At 42.6% G+C, this 21,488-nt stretch overlaps 1 protein-coding gene across 2 annotated transcripts in view; it reads left to right on the top strand.

The window, feature by feature from the left end:
- The first annotated feature begins 363 nt into the window (after window positions 1–363).
- BACH2 (BTB domain and CNC homolog 2) overlaps window positions 364–21,488 on the top strand; it is a 374,233-nt gene continuing 353,108 nt past the window's right edge. For both annotated transcript variants that reach the window (XM_030809473.1, XM_030809474.1), the window contains exon 1: window positions 364–786. The gene's annotated coding sequence lies outside the window, so the exon portion shown is untranslated. The remainder of the gene's footprint in view (window positions 787–21,488) is intronic.

Below are 21,488 nucleotides of genomic sequence, written 5' to 3'. Positions count from 1 at the left end.
CACGTGCCACACCAGCCCTCACCACTACTCTCACCCTGCTGTGCCCCCAACCCTCGTCTTTCGTGGCCGGGAAGGCCAGGCCGAGCGGGGCGGTCAGCCGGGCCGGGAGTAGGGGGCTCTCCGGGCCGCGCGGCCGCACAAAGCGGGGAGATCGGCGGCTGCGGCGGCGTGAGGCGCGCCCCCTCCCGCGAGCCGGCGGAGCGCGCGCGCCCGCCCCCGCCCCAGCCCCAGCCCCCGGAGCGCCATTCGCGGAGCGGCTTACGCTAGTCGCCGGGCGTACCGCGCCCCAGCGGCCGGGGAGGTGCGCTGCCCGGCTCCCGTAAAGTTATTGTGAATGGGGAGCGGGTGACGTCAGCGCCGAATGTCAACAATGTAGCGATTGAGAGTGTGGGCGTTCCGGGGAGAGCGCGAGCCGCGCGGCGCGGAGCAAACAGCGCCGAGCCGCCGCCGCCTCAGCAGCAGCAGCAGCAGCAGCAGCAGCGGCTGTGCACGCCCGGGCTGCGGTCGCACAGCGCTAACGTGAGCGGCCGCCGCCCTCGCCACCCCGCCTGCCCACTCCCGCCGCCGCCCCGCTCTCGCTTTCCCCTCGGCCTCCCCTCGCCCCTTCCCCTCCCCCTTCCCGGCGCACTCGGGGGGCTGGGAACGAGCTGCCATGTGATGCGCGTCCCCTCCGCGAGCTTTCGGTGACCCCCGAACTGCCCACCTCGCCGGCTGCCGGGAGGGGGCTGCGAGCCGGGAAGACGCGGGGAAGAGGAGGCGGAAAAGGACGCAAAGTTCTCCGGCGAGGTGAGTCCCAGTCCCCGGGCCCCGCCGCCGGGCGGGGTGGCGGGGCAAGTTTGCGGGGGGAGCGGGCGGGCGGGGAGGCGTGGGGAAACGGCGCGGGAAGGGAGCCCCGGCCGCCGGGCGCGCAGCCGCCCTCCCCGCGCCCTGCCCGCTTTTATGGCATTTTCTAGGAACGGGAAGGGGGTGGGAGCCGAGCCGGCGGCGGCGCCGCGCCGAATATGCGCTCTCCCGCCCGGCTGTTTACGGCGGCCGAGGCGCATTGTATTTTGCTGGCGTCGAAGGGTGTTTTGGAACAGCAGGGGGAGGAGGAGCAGAGGGTAATAAGTCAGGCATGGGGAGGGCGGGCTGCAGGGAGGCGCGCGTCCGCGCGAGCCGCAGCAGCTGTCAGACCCGCGGCCCTGCCTCCGGCCCGGCGAGGCCCGGGTGCCCCGGCCCCCAGCCTGCGATCCCCGCACCAGGCTGGGCGGCCTCCACCTTAACCCCCGGCGTGCGCGCCCCGGGCTGCTCCGCGAGGACCTTGGCCGCGGCGCCTTTTTGCGCTCAGCTGTCAGCCGCCGCCGGGTGGCCCGGACCACCGCGACCGGCGGGGAATCAAAGCCCAAGTTTAGGGTCGCAGGAAGAGGCGAGCTGGGGGCCTTGCGGCGCAGACCTGGGTCGAATTTCTCCTAGCGAAAGATCGGGTTGTCGGAAAGCGTCCCGCGTAGCTAAGACCTAAGGGCGCCAGGCTTCTGAGAGGGAAACCTTGCACCCCCTCTCCCACAGATCCTGCATGAAGTCAAAGTGCAACACACACACACACACACCCTACACTCCAGTCTCCAAGCCCCAGAAGCTTCACCCAGGAGACTGGTTTATGAAGGGGACACTGCCCTCCCCGTCCCGGCGTCGAGGCGCTCCGTGGCCTCGCTGTGCTTCGCTCACCCGGCGGGTGTTCAGGAGCCCGGCGCCGCTGGAGACGGCGGCGGGCGGCGCTCACGGGCTACCCCAGGTGCCCACGAGGGGAGAGACTGGAGCGAGCATCTCGGCGACCTCGGTCTGGCCGAGCATTTGCAGGAACTCGGACCGCGAGGGGAAGCAGGCAGGGCCGGGAGTGAGTGTGTGAAGGGGCGGCACACTCCTGGCTTTTGGGGTCGCGGGCGCGTGGGGCATCCCCAGCACTCTCCCGCGCGTAGGCGAGTTTGGCAACTTGAGGGAAGTTCCGGCGCGGTCGCTGCGGGGGTGGTTTGTCGGTGGCCCGAGGAGGCGCGCCTCGCAGCCTGCCCGCCCGGTCACCGCCGTCGCCGTGACCCGTGGCCGCCAGGAAACGAGAGGGACCGGGGCGCCCCACCCGCGAGACGGACCCGCAGCCTCCCGGCGGGCCCGCGGGCGGCGAGACGCGGCGTTCCTGGTTTTCACCTTCGCTGTCTAGTGCCGCAGTCTCTCTCTCTCTGTAAATTTCATCTGTTGAGTGTATTTAACTAAAAAGGGTAATTACTTTAGATAAAAATCCTTTCCTGCCTAGTGGGAACCTTGGCTGAGATGATGCCTAATGAGATATTTTGCTTTTGTCTGTTTAGAGTAAAATTAGAGATGTTAACGCTGATAACGGTTTTCTCAGATCATTAAAATGTAACATGTAGGAAAGGCATGTCGAGCTGCAAAGGCTCGGGCTGACATGAAAGAAGCTGAGCGTGAAAGGCTGCCCCTCCTTTGGCGGAGAGGGCTATTTCGGTAAGGCAGCGGGCGTCTTGCTTAAAATGTGAGATCGCCCCACCCTGGTTCTCCAGCACCTCCCGAGTAAACGGCGTTTTTCATTCTTGCAGGTAATAATAAACGTGAGTCAAAATGACATCTTGTTAGAATTAGTCTTTAGTCTGTAAGAGAGATTGCCAAATTACAGTGTTGCGTTCAAACTGCTCCACTGAAAGGTCTGTCAGCATTTCCATTATAAATTCAGTTTTTCTGGAGTTTATAATTTCACCACAAAACTTTGAGTGGCTGAAATGTTTTCTCTTTTAGTGTTCTGGTTTTTAAAAGAAATTTATTGATTGCCCATTTCCAGCGTCTTTTTTACTCTTGAAACCTGAATATCATTGAAATAGAGCAAAGTCCCAGAAATGGAACACACAACCATGGAATAAAGTATTTTTGTTAGAACATAACTTTATTGGTGCAGAGCCGTATTTTCGTTTTGCATTGCGGGAGGCTTCAGGTTTGCCATTTGGTAATCATGAATGTGTTGAGTAAATTCTTCTGCTGTCTGTCTACTCTGCAGGTGGACTGAAATGTCAGTTGGTAGTGTGTTTGCCAGGATTACATGGAGACACACACTCCTCAGTTAAGTGTGTGTCTGAACTCATAGCTAAATTGTGAACACTCCTGTTAGTTACTTTTTTGGTTCTTTGTATGTTGCATGTCAGGATCTGCTACGAAGAAGAAGGGGTGAGGTGAAAGGGAGGGAGGGGATCAGGAATCACTTTCTGTATTACCAGTGCCTGGGAGAAAGCCATTTATTCATTTCCTATTGAATTATGCCCTTTGACTTAGTATCTTCAGGCAATTCTTTTCCAGTAGCTCACCTCTGGCTGCTGTGTAAGGGGCTTAATTATTTGCAAACTGCCTTGAAATCCCTGGATGAAAGGCACTGAATAAGTGCACAGTATTGTTATTCAGATATGGAATTTAATGATCCATTACAGTTCATCAGGAAAATGCACTTTGCAGTGATGGTAGGAAATGTTTCCACCTGATAGAGGGTAATAATAACTGCTTAAAAGTAGATTCAGATTACAGATGAGACAATTAACTCTAGCCATGTGCTCTTCAATTTGTTGCAATTCATTTTGTGATCAAAGTGAGTCACAGAGAGCCAGATGGTCAGGTTCATGTTCAGATCTCTCCTAGGCCAGCCCTTCACTTCTGGGCCCACTGTCTGCACAGCCGACAGGACTTAGTTATTCATTAGCGCTTGTGAGCTGTTTCTCAGAATTCGTAATCGAGGCTCCTGTGATGCCAACAAAAGGGCTCAAGCCAATCTGTATTGTTGAGAGCAGTTTAATTTTTCTTGGATTAACTTTCAGTGTCTCTGGTGTGGATCCAGTCTTAACAAAAAGGAAAGAGACCCTAGTGGCTCTCTATCTCTGCTGTGCCTGGCCCCTCTACTCTAGTTTTTGAACCTCAGATTTCAGGGGTGTGACATCTAGCTTATTGTAAATGCAGGCTTGATTGTTAATGAATGAGAGAATACTTACATAAATAAATATCTTTCTGTGTGTCCAGGGGGTGAGAGCCAGGACTAGCTTCATGGGCATAAGACCTGTGCAGTTACGTAGGCCCCCTTCCCCTTCCCTGCTCAGAAGGACCTCATATTTGGTATAAGGTTCTGCTGTTTTCTTCGGAAATTCTTAATAATTTTTGAACAAAGGGCCCCTCGTTTTCATTTTTCACTGAGCCCCACAGATTATGTACCTACCTGGTTCTGGTGAGGAGCAGGGCATAGTGTGGAGTGGCAGGCTGCCCCTACTCAACTCATTGTAGACCCTTGGTAGGGAAGAGTTGGTAGGACTACTGGCTTTGTGTTGCCACATCATTTGATTTTTCCAGGGAAAGCTGGATATTGGATATTTATGTGGAATTCCCTGATTTTTAAATATTGGCTCAAATCTTTAAAAAATTTTTGGATGAAAGCATATGTAAGAGCTAGAGTCGGCCTGGGGGCTGCTTGTCTCCCACCACTGAACAGACTGAAACATCTTTTTTTGTTTAATATCTTTGTATGTCTGTTTTCTAAAGGCCTGGCATATAGTGGATGATTTGTGAGTATGCACCCAATGAATGGTTACAACTATCTAGAAAATAGAAAGATGCCAAAAAAAATCAACACTGAGTCCCACTCAGGAATTGATCAGCTTCCTTTTTAACAGAGAATTCGACATGAAAGGCCGAATAATTTAATACCATGAGTACAATGTGATTCCTTGCAGGTGAATAATCCATTACTTTTGAACCACCTGCCCTCTATTTAGTTGTTATTGACCAGATAGGGTAACTTGGCTGGGTAATGCCTGAGGACCTCCATGGGAGTTTGACATTTGAGAACACTCACCAAAATAATAGTTTTGATTTACTGAATCTGCACCATGTGCCAGACCCAGTGCTGACTACCTTACCTGAATCCACTTCATTGATTCCTCAAAGCAACCCTTTGAAGTAGGTGTCGTGCCCGCCCATTCTGCAGAGTTGGAAGAACTAACCTCATGTTGGAATGAACTTAATCTGAATATAGTGCATGTTTTCTTGAATGTCTAAAGGTTATTTCCCATTCAGGACACTCCAGTCCTGAATCAATGACTGGGCATGGTGTAGGACTGTGGCATACAGAGAACATGGTCCCTGCCCTCACATACACAGGACGGAGAACAATAGAAAATATAACGTATTTGTCAATACGTTATATTGACAAATGTAATGCTGTGCATCTGCCTCCCTGTTTTTCTCCTTTCCCTATCTGGATGTTGAAGAAGCTTCAGCGACATATGACCCTGTCAGAGGTACTCACAGTTCAGAAGTCAGCGCTAGTTGCAAAAATTGGAATTTCTTTGGAAAAGAAGACAAGCTTTTGGTAGAGCTGGGGCCACGTGTGGGAACGCAGCACCAAGGCCTTGGGAATGATGGAAAATCGCTTCTGTATTGTTAATGGCAATATATGACCTCTGCTGTCCTCCTATCTTTAAATTTTGTGTAAATATTTACAAACTGTTCAAGTCCAAACTGAAACCTGCTATGAACTAAACATTTTGTAAACTCAGGAAGATTTCCCAAAATACAACTCACCTTTCACCTTTTTTTTTGTTTGTGATGACATTTAATTTTAAAAAAAGAAAGTAGTTCCTTTTTTTTTTTTTTTTTGTCAGTTCAGGGTCTTTTAATTTTTTCTCTTTACTTTTTTCTTTTTTGTTAATTTCAAATGTCAGTCTATCTAAAACTGAAAATTTTTCTATCAGCATGCTACTCAGCTTCCGTAAGGCTGGAAGTATCCTGCGAATCTTACCACTATGTCTTTTCCAAGGGCCATTTCATTTCTAAAGAATGTATAAATTGAACCTCATCCTGCTAGTGACACTACTTCAAAATTCAGGCAGGAATTTTGCGATTTGTTTTTCCTTGAGCTATTTTTTTTCCAAAATAATAAATCTTCCCAATCCAAAAGCATTTCACATCCTCCTTCATTCTAGTTGTTGGAATTACAGCCAAAATGCCTCTCAGTCTTCCCCAGTGACTTCATAATCACCGTTTCTTCAGCATATTCCCTGGTTGACTTCTCTTTTGTTCCTTAGCCTCATAATGAATTGCCCTTTGGTTCTGAGATGTGTCATTTTCCTCCCTGACCTTTTTGTTCTTTTCCTGAAGGCTGTAGGACATGCTGCTGCTGATGTGATGAGAGCCGGCGCTTGGTTGCTAGGTCCCTCCTGTCCTTGTGTCAGCTTTCATTGGCTCCTTTCCTAAGCATTTAAATCCTCCACTTTCCAGTCCTCCCATACATCTCATTATTCTCTTCATGTGTGCCTGAGCCTGTAGCTGGCATGTAGACAAAGTCCCAGTTAGTTACAGAAGAAAGCTTTTCGAGTTTCCAAGTCTTCCATCACTCTAGTCTTGGGCCATCTTCTATTCTGTCTCTCATGTCACTTTCTGCAGATACTTCAGGAATTTCCTCAAGACTTTCCAGGAGTCTAACCCAAAGACAGCTTAGACCTTCACTTTGGATTTTAAAGTTGGGAGATCCCAATGTGGTGATTTCCATTCCACAAGTAGGAAACAAAGTGAATGTGCATGCTCAACATCTTTCCTTAGTATTTCAGTATCCATAGATTTTTGGCAATTTTTCTTTTTTTCCTATCCTGTATTCTTCTAAGCAACAGAAGCTTGTGGATAGTACAAAATGGGCCAAGTGTCCAGAAATACTTCCTTAGAGGCAGATGCCTCATTCATTCATTAAACAAATATATACTGAGTATCTCTTACGTGGCAGGCATAGTGTTAAGTGACCACAGTGCTAGTGGGGAGCAAACCCAGTCCTGGCCCCTGGTCTCATGAAGCACGTCATCTGGTAGGAAGAATGGCACTGATCAGTTAGTAACAGATAACCCACTGCTCGTGAAGGAAAGGTGTTTCATTCACCAGAGTGTCTAATGGGGAGATTTAACCTGATCGGGAGGTTGAGGAAGCCCTCCCTGAGGAATTGTGGAGTGACCTTCCATCAGGGACGGTCTGAAACTTGAGATTCACTTTTTCCTCCAGCTTCCTAATCCTATTAATTCACTACTATCTTTGGCCCTTTGGAGTGTTGCATAAGCCATGCTGGAACCTCTGGGGCCATTTTGGCAAATAATAGTTCCTGTATACAGAGTCCAGAATTGATTTATTTACCTGGGTCTTTAGAACCTGATAAAAACAGAAGTTAACTGCCAAGAGTACTGTTCATTTCCATACTTGGAAAAAATACAAGTTAACATTCTTATTTTGAACATATTTAGAGTGGTTTTGACAATATTTGAATGATCAGAAGCTACAAAGATATTCTCTCCCAGTCAGCTGATGTGTGTAGGGCCTTTGGTGAAAAAGTGAGTCTAAAGTCTGTCTGAAGTCCCTGGCTACTCCAGAGCAGACGGTCTCCATCCTCTGTGGCCCAAAGAAGATTATTCCAGGCTTGTCCAACCCATGGCCTGCAGGCCTCTTGCGTGTTGAATGCAGACCAACACAAAGGTTTTTTGTTTGTTTGTTTTTGTTTTTTGCTATTTTTCTTGTTTTAGCTCATCATGTATCATTAGTGTTTAGTGTATTTTATGTGTGGCCCAAGACAGTTCTTCCAGTGCGTCCCAGGGAAGCCAAAAGATTGGACATGTCTTATTTAGACCATTCTTAGATGCAAAATTAAGGAATTTTGGCAGCATCTATTTAAAATAAATTGATTATACTTCATGCTAACACCCCTATTTTCTTTTTCTTTGATGATGGTTAACTTGTATTGAGAGCTTCCTCTGTGTGCTGCTCATATTAACTCATGTAATCCTCAGAACAACCCAGGGCTAGGTGTGATCACTAGAAGCCGCAGCATAGGTGTCACTCAGCTAATGAATGGTAGAACTGGAATTGGACACTAGCTGTCTGATGCTTGGGCCTGTTCTCTTACCATGTTATGGCTCTCCCTTTTCCTTTTCTTCTTCATTTGAAGTTGGAACTCTCTTTAGCAGTTCCCAGAAGTAGAAATAAAGGTCATCTCACTCTAAAATACTGGATGTTTTATTGACATCTATTGTGAAGTTGAAAAATAATTTCTCAGTAAATCTGAGTGAATATATCTCCTGTCTTTCACATGGCCTGCTTTCTAATAATTGCATTCCTTAGGTTTTAGTGTCCATTTAGGGATCGGAAAGTAAAAGTGATGCATATAAAGGCAAAAGAAGTACTAGGCATATAACTGAAATACCATGGCTCTGTCTCCAGGGTTTACTTGTAACTCACACTCCTACCCTCCTACCCTCTTGTTAGGTGGAGGGAATTTGTTTTTTGCCTTTTTTTTTTTTTTTTTTTTTGGTGGGTAGGAAAAGGTAAAAAACTATACCTGTAAGAGGTAGAGTATTCTACCAAGGAGGAAGAATTTCATTCAGAACTAATTCCATCAGAACTCCTAATCAGAAATATTAGCTACCAGTAACAGATAAAAGTAGGTAACCTTTGTTCTCATTCTGGTCAATTTCAGGAAGAGATTATCTTGCCAGATTAGCATGTTGCAACTCTCAACTGGAGATTTGAATGGTTTTAAAGGACTCAGGCAGTTGGCATGGCAGTAACCCCCAATTACCTCAGGTTTGCAGGGTCACTATTTAGAATGCTGACTCAGCTCTGCCTGGGCCAGACACCAAAGTTGTCATCTTTAGTCAAGAAGCATCATTCTCAGGAGCCACTTGAAACATTAAGCACACATTTGAAGCTCAATTTGGGAAATGATCAAGTGTATGAATGTACAGTACTGTGCTTATTTTTCAGCATTTAGTTCAAATTTTGGAGAAAGCTAAATGGGAGATGCTTAGTGTGTCAGTGTTGGAGGTTTTAAGTGATTTAAAAAATCAAGCAGATGAGTGCATAAAGATTTCTATGCAAACAATGATGAGCTTAAATTAAAGCTGCTGATTTAGTGTGAGAATTACTTGCATTGATTTGTAGAATATCTATATGGGTTCAAGATTCCATATTATGCAAATGAATAAGCCCTGAAGAGTCAAACTGAAAAAAGAAATGAAATTAACTATGAAAGATATTATTACCCATTCAGCAAGAGGAAAATGTAGACAGAGTTAACCCTTCCTTTTCATACATTTTCTTGGGAAGATAAGTGCCAGGGATGACGGTCCATGTCCCAGATGTAAAGAAGCTAGGCACAGTTTGCAGCCAGTTCCCCCATCCTCCTTCTGTCCTCACTTTTTTGTTTCATGCTCTCTTACCTTTTGGCCACCCAGTCCCCTCAACTAGTCCTTGTCCTTCCCTTCCAAAACCAATCTCAGAGAAAGATTTTATGAACACAGTTTTACTAATATAAAATAACTGAGCATACTTAATGCGTTACTTTTCTGAAGCATCAACATATTAATAGGAGACAAAGCCAAAGAAGTAAAACCCTAAGGATAAAAACAATAGAATTTCGCACACTGGTAACCTGGTGATAGGAGACCATTTCTGAATGAAGAGAGGGCTCGCAATAAATAAACACAACCCTAGGCAGAGAATATAGGCAAATGGATTACAGGATATAAATCAAAGTGGTATTTAAATATAAAGAGAAGATTATTTTTAATAATACATTTGTCAGTGAGCATTTCCTGCCTCTTGCCATACATTGGAGTTGGTCACATAAACCTCTATAGCAAGATGGTATGTTATTTAACATTTAAATGAAGCTTCGGGGGAAAGCCATTTGGTTTATGATTAGGGATTTTTGTTATTCAGTAGCAGTGAACCTGAAATTCTATATTATCTTTGAATGTTGAATTTTAGAAGAAAAAAAAAAGCAGCAGATCCAACTTCACTTACCTCTCCACCCCAGTTGCATTGATAAAAATCGAATTGATAAATTTATTTCAAAATTGGTGTGTCCTAATTTGACATACCACAAGCATAGTGGTGTCAGCATGGTGGTGACATCTGGACATTAGGAGAGTTGGTTGATTAATGAAACTATACTTATTTTAGATAGAGTTGTTGCCAGGTAAATACCGGGCTGTAGAGTCAATGCCCTTCAGTCCCACCTCTCCCCCACCATACCCTCCTCCAGCAACCATGCTATGTTGAGTTGATGGCTCCATCTAGTGCCAGTCTGTGGAACTGTCTTGCAGGACTCCACTGTTGCCTCCGGAGCTGGGTATAATGAAGAGTCCTCTTTCTCTGGGAACACACTGTCTAGTGGGGAACTACCCTCTAGTTCCTACCTCTCCTTTGTTTTTGCAGTTTAGTTACACCTCCGTGTCTTTCTTTATCCCAGACTTAATTTCTTTGTTTCCCTCTCTCTAGTACCCCCCTCTTTGTACTTGTTTCTCCTCCTTTTTTGTTTTCCAACTCTCAATTTTTTTTGGAGAACAAAACAGTACTTACAACCGGTAAGTATAAAGACTTTTTTTTCTAACAATACTTTAGGCCAAAGTAAGAGAATTCTGTGCATTTTAAATGAAACTAACAATTGAAACCATGTTAGAGAACCAGAGTGACCCTGAAGTTGAAGTCCGAAAGTGTCACTTAGAAGACTGTGTCCCTTCATCCTCCTGTAATTAGACATTTCCTCAAACAGTTAATCAAGAGTGTTTTCTTTTAAATGGTTTTGGAACTATCATTGTAGTATCATTTTCTTTTTAGATTATAAATTTAACCTCTCATATTTTAAGTCAAGACATTTTCACGGACTATCAAGGAATCCTAGCTCATTGGCCTGGCCCTGTTTCTATGGGAAAATATATTCTGAGTTCCAGACAACCAGCGTTCCTGCAGATTTGTAGGTCCCGTATAAAATGAGAGAACGGAGATGAATGAGAGGCATTGTCAGACAAAGCCTGGCACATGAGATCTGAATTAGCGTACAGGTTTTAAGTCTCCCACATTAAACAGTACATTTTAAATTTCCACTTATGTTAAGCATCTTGATATTGTGGGTTTGAAAGTAAGTCCCCTCTGAAAAACAGGAACTGTGCTTGTCTGTTACCAGTTCTTGTGGTCGATATGGTAACTATTTTGATTTTTCAGAAGGGAGGAAAAGCAGTTAAATCTAGTTAAAATTAAAACCAGTTAAAATTAACTGGCTCGTGAGATTTCAGTGCAGCTGTTCCACACATAGCAACACTGAGAGTGAGTTGTTTATTACCATGATTAATTATTATTAGTTGTTACTTCTTTTTGAGCAGTGGCATAGATTATTTATATTTTTGGTCTAACCTTGGAAAATAGAAACTGCAAGCGTCGAGAGGTTCCCGTTTGCTAATTTGCATGTACCCTGTTTTTGTTTTTGCCAGGTAGGTGTGTGCACCTCAAGTACACGAGAGTAATTTAGCATGTCAGCACTTTCCTACCAGCAGTGCTTGCTGACTCATGCAGCTGTTGTAGCACTCAGCTGGCCGCACTGTAAGCTGCCCATAGTACCAGCACCGCCCTTGGAGAGCTCCGGGCTGCTGGGTTGGTTAGCTACTGGGAGGCTATTTTCAGATCTGTGGTCACTGCTGAGCTGGGTCCCCTTCTCGTGCCAGCAGCCAACACAGCCTTCTGGTTGCAGGGGAGAAAATTGGACAAATTTCTACCTTTGTAGGGACTGCATAAAGATTCATAGCATTTCTGGATATGCCTCAGGAAAACTTTTTTTTTTTTTTTTTTTTTTTTTGCTTCACTTTATTTTTCTGGGAATATTTAAGGGGAGAGGCAAAAGGGGCTGATAATGAAAAGGGAATGTGCTGTTATTTCCTACTTAAGACCAGAAGGAGTTTTCATAAACCTTTAACTTAGTTAGGCTTTCTTGGCATAACTGAAACCTGGCCCACTTCTCCCTCAGTGCAAAGCAGTGTGTCCTGAGTAGGGAATCAGGGGCGAGAGTGCAAGTGACTAGCCTGACATTGTTTTATGTGGCTCAAGTCCCTAAGTGATGACAGCTTTTGTTTATATCCGTTCCCTATTATTGAGGTTAAAAAACAAAACAAAACAAAAAACTTGACCTCAGGTCATTTTAAAGCTAGCATGTATTTTCAGAGATGGTTTCACTGTTTGTTTTCAGAGTTCAGTTTTGCTTATTTTCATCGGAAAGTGTGAAATGTTGCTTTTTTGAGGCTTCTAAATAAACTTCCTTTTGTAGATACAAGTTGATCCAATCATCGTAAACTGTCTTGAAAAGGATGATTAAAGTAAGATCAGCTGGGGGAGGGAAAGCTTTGCACACCCTGGAGGAGTTTGCCTCCTTTTTCTTAAGTTTCAATAAGCATTCTGAAGCAGCTTTGACCAGTAATAAAGAAAAGCCACAGTGACTGTGTGTAACATGATGTTGATGGAAGTTCTTGGTTTCCGCCGATACGAATGACTCATCAGTATCAATAGAATTGTGACTTCTAATAATAACACAGTGCAAGACCTTCAAAACATGTGGTTTTAGCCCTTGCTCTTAGTGAAAGGTTGGAAAATATTAGTTTGAGCTTTTTTTTTTAATCTCTTGATTTTGCCCAAGTATAAAGTTGTTTTTTGTAGGAATGATGATCCCCCTGTTGTTTTCTCATCTTACTGTTTTTAGTTTCATTATGATTAAGGAGCCAAACTCAGATCATTTCATCATTTAGAAATCTCTGCACTAAGCATCTCCTGTCAGGGCTATGTTTGAGGGAAATGTGGCTGAAAAGCAAATCCTCCCTGAATGCAGAAAGGAAAATACTGATGCAGACTGCAATCCACTGAGCTGCGTCCCTCCTACACAGCATCTATTGCGGAGGGCTGTGGTATTGCTGAGTAGCCCCAAAGCCCTGTGAGTCATTGTCAAAGGATTCCAAGAGGAAGGTTAACAGAAAATGCGAGTCAGAGGAAACAGCAGAGTGGAGCAGCTAGCTCAGGAAGAACTGTGCTACCTGCTGAGGAGCTGCCCAGATGTCACCAGGAATTCAGGTGTAAGTTCATCTTTTTGCAGCTCATTTCCATATGTCTACATAGGGGGACATTTTTGGTTTTTGTTTAGTTTTGGTTGGTTTTGCTGCAGTTTGGCCAGACTATCAGAGATCACTATCTTAGCTTCGCGTCACAGTGGTCTTATCCCAGAGCCTTTGCTTTTTGTATTTTGTAGTCAAAGCAACTGAATTTCTAGACTGTAAGACCAACATGTATATTTAACATAATCTTTTTCTTTCTAAATGTTTGCTTTATTTATTTATTTATTTTGAGATGGAGTCTTGTCCCGTTGCCCAAGCTGGAGTCCAGTGGTGCGATCTCGGCCCACTGCAACGTCCACCTCCCAGGTTCAAGTGATCCTCCTGGCTCAGCCTCCTGAGTAGCTGGACTACAGGGACATGCCACCATGCCCAGCTAATTTTTGTAATTTTAGTAGAGATGGGGTTTCACCATGTTTGCCAGGCTGGTCTCGAACTCCTGACCTCAAGTGATCTGCCTGCCTCAGCCTCCCTAAGTGCTGGGATTATAGGTGTGAGCCACCGTGCCTGGCCAGACCTAAAAAATTCTTATAAAATAGTTCAAAAGTTAAAAATGCATGAGGAGGCCGGGTGTGGTGGCTCATGCCTGTAATCCCAGCACTTTGGGAGGCCAAGGTGGGTGGATCATGAGGTCAGGAGATCAGGACCATCCTGGCTAAAACGATGAAACCCCGTCTCTAGTAAAAATACAAAAAATTAGCTGGGCGTGGTGGCGGGCACCTGTAGTCCCAGCTGCTCAGGAGGCTGAGGCAGGAGAATGGCGTGAACCCAGGAAACAGAGCTTGCAGTGAGCCGAGATCATACCACAGCTCTCCAGCCTGGGCGACAGAGCGAGACTCCATCTCAAAAAAAAAAAAAAAAAAGCATGAGGAGTCTTTAACTTATTGTTGGAAAAAAAAAAAAGTGAGTAGGACTTCTTTTCACTGAGTGGTAACTATGGAGAATGAGAAAACAAGCCCAAAGTGATAAAGATGTTTGTGGCACATAAATAATAACTGGTTCAGCACACATACGAATCAATAAAAAAGCCAGATAACCAAAAAGAAAAATGATCATGTACATTCATGTTCTTAAACATGCGTTGCACGAAAGAAGAAACCCAGTTGGCTAGTAAATATATAAAAAGATGCTCAGCTTCATTAATAAGCAAACACATGCAGATTAAAATCATAGTAACATATGATTACACACTCTGGATTGGCAGAAATTTTAAAACCTGACAATACCATGTAAAGATGTGAATGAATGGGAGTTTTTGTATTTAGTTGACAGGAGTATAACTTGGTACAATTATATTGGAAAACAATTTGCTGTTACCTAACCAAGTTCAGCCTGCAAATAACTTACAACACAGCCATCTTACCCCTAGGTATACACCTAAGAAAAATGATTACCTATGTGCTTTAAGAAACATGGACAAAACAAAAAACAATTGATGCTGGCAAGGTTATGGAGAAAAAGGAACACTTACGCACTCGGTGGGAGCGTAAATTAGTTCAGCCATTGTGGAAGACAGTGTGATGATTGCTCAAAGTCCTAAAGATAGAAATACCATTCAACCCAGCAGTTTCATTACTGTGCATATACCCAAAGGAATATAAATTATTCTAAGACACATACACGTATATGTTCACTGCAGCACTGTTCACAATAAGCAAAGACATGTAATCAACCTAAATGCCCATCAGTGATAGACTGGATAAAGAAAATGTGGTACATACACCATGGAATACTATGCAGCCATAAAAAAGAATGAGATCATGTCCTTTGCAGGGACATAGATAGAGCTGGGGGCCATTATCCTTAGCAAACTAACACAGGAACAGAAAACCAGACACTGCACATTCTCAATTATAAGTGGGAGCTAAATGATGAAAATGCATGGACACATAGAGGGGAACAACAGAGATCTATTAGAGGGTGGGAAGAGGGAGAGAATCAGGAAAAATGACTAATGGATACCAGGCCTAATACCTGAGTGATGAAATAATCTGTATAGCATACCTCCATGACACAAGTTTACCTGTGTAACAAACCAGTACATGTGCATACCCCTGAACTTAAAAGAAAAAACATGGACAAAAATATTCAAAGAAGCATTGTTCATAAGAGCAAAAAACTGGAAGCAACCCAAATAAATGCCCATCAACATTGAACTGAATCAGCACATTTTGCTGTAAGGTATTTATACACTGTGATACTATTTGGCAATGAAAAATCAACTAGTAAAACCACATATAGAAGGGTGTGGAGAGGCAGCATTTCTTGGTGGTCAAGAGGAAGGATTGTGCCTGGGTTCAGATTTTGGTTCTGCCACTTATTGTGTGACCTTGGATGAATTTCTGAGCTTCAGTGTACCTTAGTTTTCTCATCTGTACATCAGGGAAAATGATGTCTACCTGACAGTGTTGTTAGGAAGTTTAAATGAGTCAATATTTGTGACATGCTTTGGAGAATGACTGGCAGGTAATACATTCTATATGTTTGTTAAACAAATAAAAGTGCATTGAAATGGATGAATCTTACAAACATAATATTGAAAGAAAGAAGCAAGATGGAAGAATATATACAGTGTGATTCTATTCATGTAAAGTTCAAAAGCATGCAAAACTAAATATGTTATTTAGGGATACATACATAGAAGGTAAAACTATAAATAAAATTAATATGATTTAATACGATTGTCACAAAAAGCAGTATAACAACTACCTCCAGAGGTGAGGGAGTGGGTATGATAGGGAAGGGGCTCACTGGGGGCTTCTGAGGTCTTGGCAGTGTTTTAGCTCCCAACCTGGACAGTGGTCCCAAGGATATTCTTTCTTTATAATTGTTTTTAAAAACTGTCTATGTTTTTTATACATGTGTGACCTATTAGTAAACATTTTAAAGGATTTATGTGAGTTGTTATAGTAGCAAGATGACATTAAATAGAAACAACTGTAAATTCCTACATTTTAGTTAAAAATAATTGTTCAAGTACACATGGGAACACTTGCTTGGTATTACTTCCTCCACAACATTGTGAGCCACCAGTGCAGTGTGATTCTTACAGAAGGTGACACCTCAAGGCCACATTAAGAGAGCTGTCCCCTTTAGATCAGGGACTGTAATGTTCTCACTCAACTACTCTCAGGTCTGGATGTCCCATGTGTGGGATGCTATGTCTTGTCCCAAGGGATCTATTTTAAGAAAGATTTTCACCACAGAGGGAGCATTTTCTGTGATAAAGATGTTTAGGGGTCTGGAAACCTCTCAGTTCTAAGAGTGGCCAAAGGAAGTGCGGATTTTCAACATGGAGGAAAGGAGCTGTCGGGAGAGAGTGTCTTCCATCACTAGAAGTGGAAGCAGCCTTTCCTTGTTGCTTTCCTCCCTGTAATATACAAGTCCCTCCCTGTAATGTCTACCCTTGGAGGCAGGTTTCAAGTCCTGGATACTGGAGATGCCCAAGCAGAGGCTGTGGGACCTCCCTTAGACTTCACTGGGGCCTCAGTACCCACTGCCTGGTCCCTGGACCAGCAGCATTGGCATCACCTGGAGCATGTTAGAAATGAAGTCTCAGGCCCACCCACACCTACTGAGTCTGAATCTGCACTTTCTCAAGATGCTCCTGGAGACTCACATAAACATGAAAAATTGAGAGGCACTGGGCTAAATGTCTCTAAGATCCCTCATGATTCTTAAGATTTAGTGATTTTATAGAATAAACTGTATGCTCAACTGAAAATTATCAGTTCATATGGTGACATTATCAATTTAAAACACCTTGGGATGTTACATGTCCACAGAACCATGTAAGTATTTGTTGCTAAATTAGTTTTAAATGGATTTGTCCAGTTTCCCCCTGATGTCAAAGTTAGGTTGCTTATGTATTGGGGCACCTATAAGAATTAAAATATTATATAACATTGTTGCATTTTCTTCTTTCTAACATACAGGATTAGATTCTTGCTTTAAAATTCTCCATTAATGTCTTCAAATTTTTCTTTTATATCATTGAAAATTCAAAAGCAGATTAGGGTTCTGAATACCTGTTAAGAATACTCAAAAGGGATATTTAAATAAATATATCTCATTAATACATTGATTTTATATTTAGCGTATTTTTTCTTCTTATACATAGTCCATATTTTGACCTTATGGGAACCTTTGAAGTCTGAGTATTTTATAATGATTCTCCACAATACCTCTTTATCTTTTAGATTCTAGATCTGAGATCGGGCAAGTAAAATAGTTTTACCTTTTTCCCCTCAAAAGACCATGACTAACGAGCTCATTTACTTTTTCCTTAAATATTTTGCTAATTATCCTTTTAACTGATGAAGTTCGAGTGGAATCCATGATTCATTTAATCTTTTCCCCTTTATGTAATTTGTCACTTGTTCTTTTGATGTTCCTAGGAAAACTAATATTTAAAGGGCTAGTCATAAAATTCCAAAATAAAAAGTTCTTAAATGACTTAAAATCAGAGATAAAATATGCTTTACTGTGTAGTAAAAATGGAGAAGACGTCTCATGAATAGATGTTCTTTAAGGCTGTGTGACCATGAGTTATTTGATTTAAGCATGTGTTACCAGCTCTGTGTTCTTTTGGTATATAGGACCAAGAAACTACTTTATGGCTTAATGTTTGCTGTATGTATGTCATCTAGATGAGATAATGTATGACAGAGGGCTTTACAAAATGATAAAATACTGTAGACTTTTTTTTTTTGAGAGGGAGTCTCGCTCTGTCACCCAGGCTGGAGTGCAGTGGCATGATCTCGGCTCACTGCAACCTCCACCTCCTGGGTTCAAGCGACTTTCCTGCCTCAGCCTCTTGAGCAGCTGGGATTACAGGCATGCGCCACCGTGCCCAGCTAATTTTTGTATTTTTAGTAGAGACAGGGTTTCCCTATGTTGGCCAGGCTAGTCTGACCTCAGGTGATCCACCCACCTCAGCCTCCCAAAGTGCTGGGATTACACGCGTGAGCCACCGTGCCCAGCCGTATTCTTTTTTTTTTAAGAGCAAGATTTAGGAAGATTACTGCATATCCCTATAGGGTTTGTTGGATTTTAGATTTTTTCAGAATGGTTTGAAATCACGTATTCTAGCTTGAACTCTAAACCTGGTCTGTCCAGTGTGGTAGCCATCAGCCACATGTGACATTTGAGCATGTGAAATGTGGTTGAGATGTGCTGTGCAATATACACCAGCTTTCAAACAAAAAGGATGTATCTCCTTGATAATTTTTATTATGTTGATTACATGTTGAAATGATAATGTTTTACATATATAGGATTAACTAATATTAAGATACGTTTGGCCTGTTCCTTTTTACTTTTTATTTAATGTGGCTACTAGAAATTTAAAATTATATGTGGTTCACCTTATACTTTGATTTCAAAGTGCTGGTTTAGTCTCTAAAGTCTAGAGTGATTGGGAGCTCTCAGAGAAAAGAAGATCAGAGCTTAACAGAGAGTTTTAGAGATGAGATGCCACCGGCAGAATCCACTTACTTGAAGAAATCCCAGTCTGCACCTTTGCCCTACTTTTAGAGATTACTGCTTTCTTGAACCCACAAAGTAGAGCACTGGGTAGCAAGCATTTAATATCTGCAATGTATAGAGCATTGAAGGGGGATTAAAATAAGTATCACACAGGTCCCTGCCTTTAGGGAAAACATATAGCCTACTGGGGAAGCAAGATGTGAGCACATGAGTTGTTAAATCATGGCTTGAGAGATACATAGCTGTTCAATGCTCGGATCCAAGACTGTTGCAAACAGACGGTCGAGGCACTAAACAAAAAAGTGCTTCAAAGGAAGGAAAGATCTCCACGGCCTGGAAAGGTCTCCATGGCCTGGAAGGGTTTCCCACCAGAGGAATGCCTTGGCTGGGCACTGATGAGTGGGTAGAATTTGACTGGGCAGAGAGACGGGGCATGGCCAGGTAGGAGGCAGGGTAGAGTGGGAAGAAGGAGGAAAACATGGGAAAACACAGAAAAGTTGAGAAGTCAGTGAGAAGAAGAGATGGATTGAACTGTGAGCTGTGAGTAGAATCATTCTCTAGTCCACTTATTATTCAAGCTTTAATATTTGACATCATCTCCTATAATATTATGTATCTTGACACTCTTCCGAAAGTTGTTTACCAAGTGTCTCAAAGTAGAGGTTAGGGCAGGACACTTTAACTTTGGGTAGAATAAATGTTGCATATCTTTGATTGTTAGGAAGTTCTTTAAATGGCAAAACTGATAATATTATCTTGCCACTTATGTTTATACTAACATTTTGTGTAGAACAATGTAACTTTAAAGGCTTCTCGGATAAGTACATTATTAGTATTTCAGGCAATAGTGCTCAGCATTTGTATATTCTTCTTGCTTAAAATGCCTTCAATGTTATGTCATTTGATCTTTGCTGTTGGCTCCATTTTATAGAATTGGAAGCCAGAGAAGCTAAGATTGAATAATTAATGGTAGAATCTGGAATTTGAACCTAGCTCTTAAGCTTCTTCCATTTTACTGTGTGAAACACTCTAGTTTTCATTCCTGTAAGTCTGTTTCTTAAGAGAAGCTGATTAATTTTATTTCTTTTTAATTGAATGAGAATACAGAGAAAAGTATGCATATAACATATATTTATCTTACTGATGAATTTCCATAAAGTGAAACACACTGTTGTAACCAGTTCCCAGATTAAGACACAGCATTATCAGTGCCCTAGAAATCCCTCAGGCTTCCTTCCAGTAACTACTTCACCGTGGTAGCCACTACTCTGACTTTGGAAAGCATAGATTTGCTTTGCCTGTTTTTGAACTTTTTATCAATGGAGATACAGAATGTACTGTTTTGTGTCTAACTTCTTTCGCTCGATAATATGCATGTTAACTCACATTGTGCATGACACCATATTGACTATGGTAGTTGATTTTTCATTCTCCATGCTATATAGTATTATATTGTGTGACTATACCACTATTTATTAATTTGTATAGTTTCCAGTTTGGGGTCATTATGAGTAACACTGTGACTGAACATTCTAGAACATATCTTCAGGTGAACACACATAATTATTTGTGTTGGGCATATTTAGGAGTTAAATCAGGAAAGCAGTGTAATTTTTAAATGTCTTGTAGATGAGGCTGAAATTTGACTTTGTGACACTCTTTTCAAGAAAAGAAGTGAAAACCTCAAACTGTTGGTGTCTTGAATAGTGTATCAAAATAAATATTAAGGCAGCCATTACAAAAGGTCCAAGGTAGAGGAATTTTAATGCCTGAACACGTTTTTTCAAGGGAAGATGAAAATAGTCAATTCTCATATAGAAAGAGTTTGAAAGGGTTAGGATGTTAAAATACTGAAGTTATATCACTCAGGTTTCTCTTACAGTTATATTTTTTTTCTCCAAGAGAACTTTTAGCAGGTGATAGTGGAAAACTAAGGTGTGATTGGTACCAAAATGACCATTGTCCCAGGGTATAATAAGGGATGAATAACTGGGGAGTGTATTTACTAGGAAATAAGAAATTGGGGTTGGGTTAAAGGGCAGGAAGGTACATTCCAAAATCTATAATGCAAGCTATGGTTCTCAAAATTTTACTGAAATTTCCCCTCTCTCTCACTCTTTTGCTTAGCGTAATCTGCAGGCAAAAGAATTTGCATTCTTTTAAAGAAGGCAATTATAAATACCATAACTTGTTTTTAGAAAAAATCTTAGACATTTATCCAGAGGCAACCTGTCTGAATGAAAATGTAGTTCTAGGATTTGCCAACACAAAAGACTTCAGTGTCTACCTTTAATGCTTATTAACATTAATGGTGATCATTTAAAGGTGTGTGTTTTATATTTAGATTTATGTGTTGTTGATCTTAAGCAGACTAGGCAGAGAAATCCTCCACATTTTCTGTGCTCTCATTCAGGTTGGCCCTAGGCATGTTACATGGGAAATGAGAATATGTGAATAAATACTCTCATACTTTCTTGGGCCTCAATGAAAAGAACATTTGTTGCCATTTTTAGTCATAAATTAAAATTATTTCAGAGTAGGAAATACAACATTAATTTAGAACATGGCTGTCATAGATGAAACGTTTTACACATGTATTGCTGTGGTAGACATTCCTTGCATTTATTGAAAGCCTCTCCTTTATAAAGTTAGTGAAGCGTGACTACTCTGACCTCCAAATACTGGGTGTATTTGAACTATGAAAGTAGGTTTAAAAGTTACACTTTTCTTTAATGCTCATTGATTATTTCTTTTTTTTTTTTTTTTTAAGACAAAATCTAGCCCTGTCACCCAGGCTGGAGTGCAGTGGTGTGATCTCGGCTCACTGCAGCCTCCGCCTCCTGGGTTCGAACTGTTCTCCTGCCTCAGCCTCCCAAGTAGCTGGGACTAAAGGCGCACACCACCATGCCTGGCTAATTTTTTTGTAGAGACTGGGTTTCACCATGTTGGCCAGGCTAGTCTTGAACTTCTGACCTCAGATGTTCAGGCCACCTCGGCCTCCCAAAGTGCTGGGATTACAGACATGAG

The sequence above is a fragment of the Nomascus leucogenys genome, chromosome 3, assembly GCF_006542625.1.
Source record: "Nomascus leucogenys isolate Asia chromosome 3, Asia_NLE_v1, whole genome shotgun sequence".
Taxonomy (NCBI): Eukaryota; Metazoa; Chordata; class Mammalia; order Primates; family Hylobatidae; genus Nomascus; species Nomascus leucogenys.
Note: the sequence above shows the minus strand (reverse complement) of the source record. Positions and strands in the feature narration are given on the sequence as shown.